We start from the raw sequence: 9058 nt of genomic DNA, 5'->3' as shown, positions 1-9058 counted from the left end.
TTTCTTGGATCTAAATAATACGAAACCTCGCTCTATGATTTGAAGTTAAAATCCTCAAATATGGTTATATAGTGACTTTTTTCACGTTTTTCATGTAGTTTGATATTACGTAAATATATTCATTTTTACCAATATTTCGATACTATTTCATGTAGTATCACGATATGTGATTTGGCCTTCAAATCTCAGAATTTCGCATAATATTGCATTTTAAGCAAGTTTTCTTGCATTTTGTTTCGTACGAAAAATCATCGAATTTAGCAATATTTTGACGTTTATCATCCCCTTTTCCTTCATGTGATTTAAACAAAATTTCATCGAATTAGGCAATATTTTGCCGTTTTCCACGTTTTTGTAAATTTTCAGTCCATGGGTATTAATTCATATATATACGATAAAAATGATGCAAACACATAATTGATTAGATAATAACCTTAAATACTTCATTTTCAATCATCTATTTGTTTCTCGTTAAAATACTGAGTAAGATATTGAAAAGGGGAGAAGTTCGGTTTTTATTGCATATATCGACGTTTCAGCCGGATTAGAGCGGTTTTACGTGTACATCTTCCCTCGTTAATATAAACGGAAAATAAATAACATTTTAGTTATTTCTAATGAAAACACATTGTTTTTTATCATTTGTATTGGAAACAACATTGTCATATGTCTTTTCTTGGAACTAAATAATACGAAACCTCGCTCTATGATTTGAAGTTAAAATCCTCAAATATGGTTATATAGTGACTTTTTTCCCGTTTTTCATGTAGTTTGATATTACGTAAATATATTCATTTTTACCAATATTTCGATACTATTTCATGTAGTATCACGATATGTGATTTGGCCTTCAAATCTCAGAATTTCGCATAATATTGCATTTTAAGCAAGTTTTCTTGCATTTTGCTTCGTACAAAAAATCATCGAATTTAGCAATATTTTAACGTTTATCATCTCCTTTTCCTTCATGTGATTTAAACAAAATATCATCGAATTAGGCAATATTTTGCCGTTTTCCACGTTTTTGTGAATTTTCCGTCCATGGGTATTAATTCATATATATACGATAAAAATGATGCAAACACATAATTGATTAGATAATAACCTTAAATACTTCATTTTCAATCATCAATTTGTTTCTCGTTAAAATACTGAGTAAGATATTGAAAAGGGGAGAAGTTCGGTTTTTATTGCACATATCGACGTTTCAGCCGGATTAGAGCGGTTAACGTGTACATCTTCCATCGTTAATATAAACGGAAAACCAAGAACATTATAGTTAATTCTAATGAAAACACATTGTTTTTTATCATTTGTATTGGAAACAACATTGTCATATGTCTTTTCTTGGATCTAAATAATACGAAACCTCGCTCTATGATTTGAAGTTAAAATCCTCAAATATGGTTATATAGTGACTTTTTTCACGTTTTTCATGTAGTTTGATATTACGTAAATATATTCATTTTTACCAATATTTCGATACTATTTCATGTAGTATCACGATATGTGATTTGGCCTTCAAATCTCAGAATTTCGCATAATATTGCATTTTAAGCAAGTTTTCTTGCATTTTGTTTCGTACGAAAAATCATCGAATATAGCAATATTTTGACGTTTATCATCTCCTTTTCCATCATGTGATTTAAACAAAATATCATCGAATTAGGCAATATTTTGCCGTTTTCCACGTTTTTGTGAATTTTCAGTCCATGGGTTTTAATTCATATATATACGATAAAAATGATGCAAACACATAATTGGTTAGATAATAACCTTAAATACTTAATTTTCAATCAACTATATCTTTCTCGTTAAAATACTGAGTAAGATATTGAAAAGGGGAGAAGTTCGGTTTTTATTGTATATATCGACGTTTCAGCCGGATTAGAGCCGTTAACGTGTACATCTTCCATCGTTAATATAAACGGAAAATCAGGAACATTTTAGTTAATTCTAATGAAAACACATTGATTTTTATCATTTGTATTGGAAACAACATTGTCATATGTCTTTTCTTGGATCTAAAAAATACCAAACCTCGCTCTATGATTTGAAGGTAAAATCCTCAAATATGGTAAAATAGTAACTTGTTCACGTTAATCATGTAGTTTTATATGACGCAAATATATTCATTTTTACCAATATTCCGATACTATTTCATGTAGTATCACGATATGTGATTTGCCCTTCAAATCTCAGAATTTCGCATAATATTGCATTTTAAGCAAGTTTTCTTGCATTTTGTTCCGTACGAAAAATCATCGAATTTAGCAATATTTTGACGTTTATCATCCCCTTTTCCTTCATGTGATTTAAACAAAATATCATCGAATTAGGCAATATTTTGCCGTTTTCCACGTTTTTGTGAATTTTCAGTCCATGGGTATTAATTCATATATATACGATAAAAATTATGCAAACTCATAATTGATTAGATAATAACCTTAAATACTTCATTTTCAATCATCTATTTGTTTCTCGTTAAAATAATAAGTAAGATATTGAAAAGGGGAGAAGTTCGGTTTTTATTGCATATATCGACTTTTCAGCCGGATTAGAGCGGTTTTACGTGTACATCTTCTCTCGTTAATATAAACGGAAAATCAAGAACATTTTAGTTAATTCTAATGAAAACACTTTGATTTTTATCATTTGTATTGGAAACAACATTGTCATATGTCTTTTCTTGGATCCAAATAATACGAAACCTCGCTCTATGATTTGAAGTTAAAATCCTCAAATATGGTTAAATAGTGACTTATTTCACGTTTTTCATGTAGTTTGATATTACGTAAATATATTCATTTTTACCAATATTTCGATACTATTTCATGTAGTATCACGATATGTGATTTGGCCTTGAAATCTCAGAATTTCGCATAATATTGCATTTTAAGCAAGTTTTCTTGCATTTTGTTTCGTACGAAAAATCATCGAATTTAGCAATATTTTGACGTTTATCATCCCCTTTTCCTTCATGTGATTTAAACAAAATTTCATCGAATTAGGCAATATTTTGCCGTTTTCCACGTTTTTGTAAATTTTCAGTCCATGGGTATTAATTCATATATATACGATAAAAATGATGCAAACACATAATTCATTAGATAATAACCTTAAATACTTCATTTTCAATCATCTATTTGTTTCTCGTTAAAATACTGAGTAAGATATTGAAAAGGGGAGAAGTTCGGTTTTTATTGCATATATCGACGTTTCAGCCGGATTAGAGCGGTTAACGTGTACATCTTCCATCGTTAATATAAACGGAAAACCAAGAACATTATAGTTAATTCTAACGAAAACACATTGTTTTTTATCATTTGTATTGGAAACAACATTGTCATATGTCTTTTCTTGGATCTAAATAATACGAAACCTCGCTCTATGATTTGAAGTTAAAATCCTCAAATATGGTTATATAGTGACTTTTTTCACGTTTTTTTTTTTTAATATTACGTAAATATATTCATTTTTACCAATATTTCGATACTATTTCATGTAGTATCACGATATGTGATTTGGCCTTCAAATCTCAGAATTTCGCATAATATTGCATTTTAAGCAAGTTTTCTTGCATTTTGTTTCGTACGAAAAATCATCGAATTTAGCAATATTTTGACGTTTATCATCCCCTTTTCCTTCATGTGATTTAAACAAAATTTCATCGAATTAGGCAATATTTTGCCGTTTTCCACGTTTTTGTAAATTTTCAGTCCATGGGTATTAATTCATATATATACGATAAAAATGATGCAAACACATAATTGATTAGATAATAACCTTAAATACTTCATTTTCAATCATCTATTTGTTTCTCGTTAAAATACTGAGTAAGATATTGAAAAGGGGAGAAGTTCGGTTTTTATTGCATATATCGACGTTTCAGCCGGATTAGAGCGGTTTTACGTGTACATCTTCCCTCGTTAATATAAACGGAAAATAAATAACATTTTAGTTATTTCTAATGAAAACACATTGTTTTTTATCATTTGTATTGGAAACAACATTGTCATATGTCTTTTCTTGGAACTAAATAATACGAAACCTCGCTCTATGATTTGAAGTTAAAATCCTCAAATATGGTTATATAGTGACTTTTTTCCCGTTTTTCATGTAGTTTGATATTACGTAAATATATTCATTTTTACCAATATTTCGATACTATTTCATGTAGTATCACGATATGTGATTTGGCCTTCAAATCTCAGAATTTCGCATAATATTGCATTTTAAGCAAGTTTTCTTGCATTTTGCTTCGTACGAAAAATCATCGAATTTAGCAATATTTTAACGTTTATCATCTCCTTTTCCTTCATGTGATTTAAACAAAATATCATCGAATTAGGCAATATTTTGCCGTTTTCCACGTTTTTGTGAATTTTCCGTCCATGGGTATTAATTCATATATATACGATAAAAATGATGCAAACACATAATTGATTAGATAATAACCTTAAATACTTCATTTTCAATCATCTATTTGTTTCTCGTTAAAATACTGAGTAAGATATTGAAAAGGGGAGAAGTTCGGTTTTTATTGCACATATCGACGTTTCAGCCGGATTAGAGCGGTTAACGTGTACATCTTCCATCGTTAATATAAACGGAAAACCAAGAACATTATAGTTAATTCTAATGAAAACACATTGTTTTTTATCATTTGTATTGGAAACAACATTGTCATATGTCTTTTCTTGGATCTAAATAATACGAAACCTCGCTCTATGATTTGAAGTTAAAATCCTCAAATATGGTTATATAGTGACTTTTTTCACGTTTTTCATGTAGTTTGATATTACGTAAATATATTCATTTTTACCAATATTTCGATACTATTTCATGTAGTATCACGATATGTGATTTGGCCTTCAAATCTCAGAATTTCGCATAATATTGCATTTTAAGCAAGTTTTATTGCATTTTGTTTCGTACGAAAAATCATCGAATATAGCAATATTTTGACGTTTATCATCTCCTTTTCCTTCATGTGATTTAAACAAAATATCATCGAATTAGGCAATATTTTGCCGTTTTCCACGTTTTTGTGAATTTTCAGTCCATGGGTTTTAATTCGATAAAAATACATATACGATAAAAATGATGCAAACACATAATTGGTTAGATAATAACCTTAAATACTTAATTTTCAATCAACTATATCTTTCTCGTTAAAATACTGAGTAAGATATTGAAAAGGGGAGAAGTTCTGTTTTTATTGCATATATCGACGTTTCAGCCGGATTAGAGCGGTTAACGTGTACATCTTCTCTCGTTAATATAAACGGAAAATCAAGAACATTTTAGTTAATTCTAATGAAAACACTTTGATTTTTATCATTTGTATTGGAAACAACATTGTCATATGTCTTTTCTTGGATCCAAATAATACGAAACCTCGCTCGATGATTTGAAGTTAAAATCCTCAAATATGGTTAAATAGTGACTTATTTCACGTTTTTCATGTAGTTTGATGTTACGTAAATATATTCATTTTTACCAATATTTCGATACTATTTCATGTAGTATCACGATATGTGATTTGGCCTAGAAATCTCAGAATTTCGCATAATATTGCATTTTAAGCAAGTTTTCTTGCATTTTGTTTCGTACGAAAAATCATCGAATTTAGCAATATTTTGACGTTTATCATCCCCTTTTCCTTCATGTGATTTAAACAAAATTTCATCGAATTAGGCAATATTTTGCCGTTTTCCACGTTTTTGTAAATTTTCAGTCCATGGGTATTAATTCATATATATACGATAAAAATGATGCAAACACATAATTCATTAGATAATAACCTTAAATACTTCATTTTCAGTCATCTATTTGTTTCTCGTTAAAATACTGAGTAAGATATTGAAAAGGGGAGAAGTTCGGTTTTTATTGCATATATCGACGTTTCAGCCGGATTAGAGCGGTTAACGTGTACATCTTCCATCGTTAATATAAACGGAAAACCAAGAACATTATAGTTAATTCTAACGAAAACACATTGTTTTTTATCATTTGTATTGGAAACAACATTGTCATATGTCTTTTCTTGGATCTAAATAATACGAAACCTCGCTCTATGATTTGAAGTTAAAATCCTCAAATATGGTTATATAGTGACTTTTTTCACGTTTTTCATGTAGTTTGATATTACGTAAATATATTCATTTTTACCAATATTTCGATACTATTTCATGTAGTATCACGATATGTGATTTGGCCTTCAAATCTCAGAATTTCGCATAATATTGCATTTTAAGCAAGTTTTCTTGCATTTTGTTTCGTACGAAAAATCATCGAATTTAGCAATATTTTGACGTTTATCATCCCCTTTTCCTTCATGTGATTTAAACAAAATTTCATCGAATTAGGCAATATTTTGCCGTTTTCCACGTTTTTGTAAATTTTCAGTCCATGGGTATTAATTCATATATATACGATAAAAATGATGCAAACACATAATTGATTAGATAATAACCTTAAATACTTCATTTTCAATCATCTATTTGTTTCTCGTTAAAATACTGAGTAAGATATTGAAAAGGGGAGAAGTTCGGTTTTTATTGCATATATCGACGTTTCAGCCGGATTAGAGCGGTTTTACGTGTACATCTTCCCTCGTTAATATAAACGGAAAATAAATAACATTTTAGTTATTTCTAATGAAAACACATTGTTTTTTATCATTTGTATTGGAAACAACATTGTCATATGTCTTTTCTTGGAACTAAATAATACGAAACCTCGCTCTATGATTTGAAGTTAAAATCCTCAAATATGGTTATATAGTGACTTTTTTCCCGTTTTTCATGTAGTTTGATATTACGTAAATATATTCATTTTTACCAATATTTCGATACTATTTCATGTAGTATCACGATATGTGATTTGGCCTTCAAATCTCAGAATTTCGCATAATATTGCATTTTAAGCAAGTTTTCTTGCATTTTGCTTCGTACGAAAAATCATCGAATTTAGCAATATTTTAACGTTTATCATCTCCTTTTCCTTCATGTGATTTAAACAAAATATCATCGAATTAGGCAATATTTTGCCGTTTTCCACGTTTTTGTGAATTTTCCGTCCATGGGTATTAATTCGTATATATACGTTAAAAATGATGCAAACACATAATTGATTAGATAATAACCTTAAATACTTCATTTTCAATCATCTATTTGTTTCTCGTTAAAATACTGAGTAAGATATTGAAAAGGGGAGAAGTTCGGTTTTTATTGCATATATCGACGTTTCAGCCGGATTAGAGCGGTTTTACGTGTACATCTTCCCTCGTTAATATAAACGGAAAATAAAGAACATTTTAGTTATTTCTAATGAAAACACATTGTTTTTTATCATTTGTATTGGAAACAACATTGTCATATGTCTTTTCTTGGAACTAAATAATACGAAACCTCGCTCTATGATTTGAAGTTAAAATCCTCAAATATGGTTATATAGTGACTTTTTTCACGTTTTTCATGTAGTTTGATATTACGTAAATATATTCATTTTTACCAATATTTCGATACTATTTCATGTAGTATCACGATATGTGATTTGGCCTTCAAATCTCAGAATTTCGCATAATATTGCATTTTAAGCAAGTTTTCTTGCATTTTGCTTCGTACAAAAAATCATCGAATTTAGCAATATTTTAACGTTTATCATCTCCTTTTCCTTCATGTGATTTAAACAAAATATCATCGAATTAGGCAATATTTTGCCGTTTTCCACGTTTTTGTGAATTTTCCGTCCATGGGTATTAATTCATATATATACGATAAAAATGATGCAAACACATAATTGATTAGATAATAACCTTAAATACTTCATTTTCAATCATCTATTTGTTTCTCGTTAAAATACTGAGTAAGATATTGAAAAGGGAGAAGTTCGGTTTTTATTGCACATATCGACGTTTCAGCCGGATTAGAGCGGTTTTACGTGTACATCTTCTCTCGTTAATATAAACGGAAAATCAAGAACATTTTAGTTAATTCTAATGAAAACACTTTGATTTTTATCATTTGTATTGGAAACAACATTGTCATATGTCTTTTCTTGGATCCAAATAATACGAAACCTCGCTCTATGATTTGAAGTTAAAATCCTCAAATATGGTTAAATAGTGACTTATTTCACGTTTTTCATGTTGTTTGATATTACGTAAATATATTCATTTTTACCAATATTTCGATACTATTTCATGTAGTATCACGATATGTGATTTGGCCTTGAAATCTCAGAATTTCGCATAATATTGCATTTTAAGCAAGTTTTCTTGCATTTTGTTTCGTACGAAAAATCATCGAATTTAGCAATATTTTGACGTTTATCATCCCCTTTTCCTTCATGTGATTTAAACAAAATTTCATCGAATTAGGCAATATTTTGCCGTTTTCCACGTTTTTGTAAATTTTCAGTCCATGGGTATTAATTCATATATATACGATAAAAATGATGCAAACACATAATTGATTAGATAATAACCTTAAATACTTCATTTTCAATCATCTATTTGTTTCTCGTTAAAATACTGAGTAAGATATTGAAAAGGGGAGAAGTTCGGTTTTTATTGCATATATCGACGTTTCAGCCGGATTAGAGCGGTTAACGTGTACATCTTCCATCGTTAATATAAACGGAAAACCAAGAACATTATAGTTAATTCTAACGAAAACACATTGTTTTTTATCATTTGTATTGGAAACAACATTGTCATATGTCTTTTCTTGGATCTAAATAATACGAAACCTCGCTCTATGATTTGAAGTTAAAATCCTCAAATATGGTTATATAGTGACTTTTTTCACGTTTTTCATGTAGTTTGATATTACGTAAATATATTCATTTTTACCAATATTTCGATACTATTTCATGTAGTATCACGATATGTGATTTGGCCTTCAAATCTCAGAATTTCGCATAATATTGCATTTTAAGCAAGTTTTCTTGCATTTTGTTTCGTACGAAAAATCATCGAATTTAGCAATATTTTGACGTTTATCATCCCCTTTTCCTTCATGTGATTTAAACAAAATTTCATCGAATTAGG

Source organism: Procambarus clarkii, chromosome 26 (assembly GCF_040958095.1).
Source record: "Procambarus clarkii isolate CNS0578487 chromosome 26, FALCON_Pclarkii_2.0, whole genome shotgun sequence".
In the NCBI taxonomy this organism is placed as follows: domain Eukaryota; kingdom Metazoa; phylum Arthropoda; class Malacostraca; order Decapoda; family Cambaridae; genus Procambarus; species Procambarus clarkii.
Note: the sequence above shows the minus strand (reverse complement) of the source record.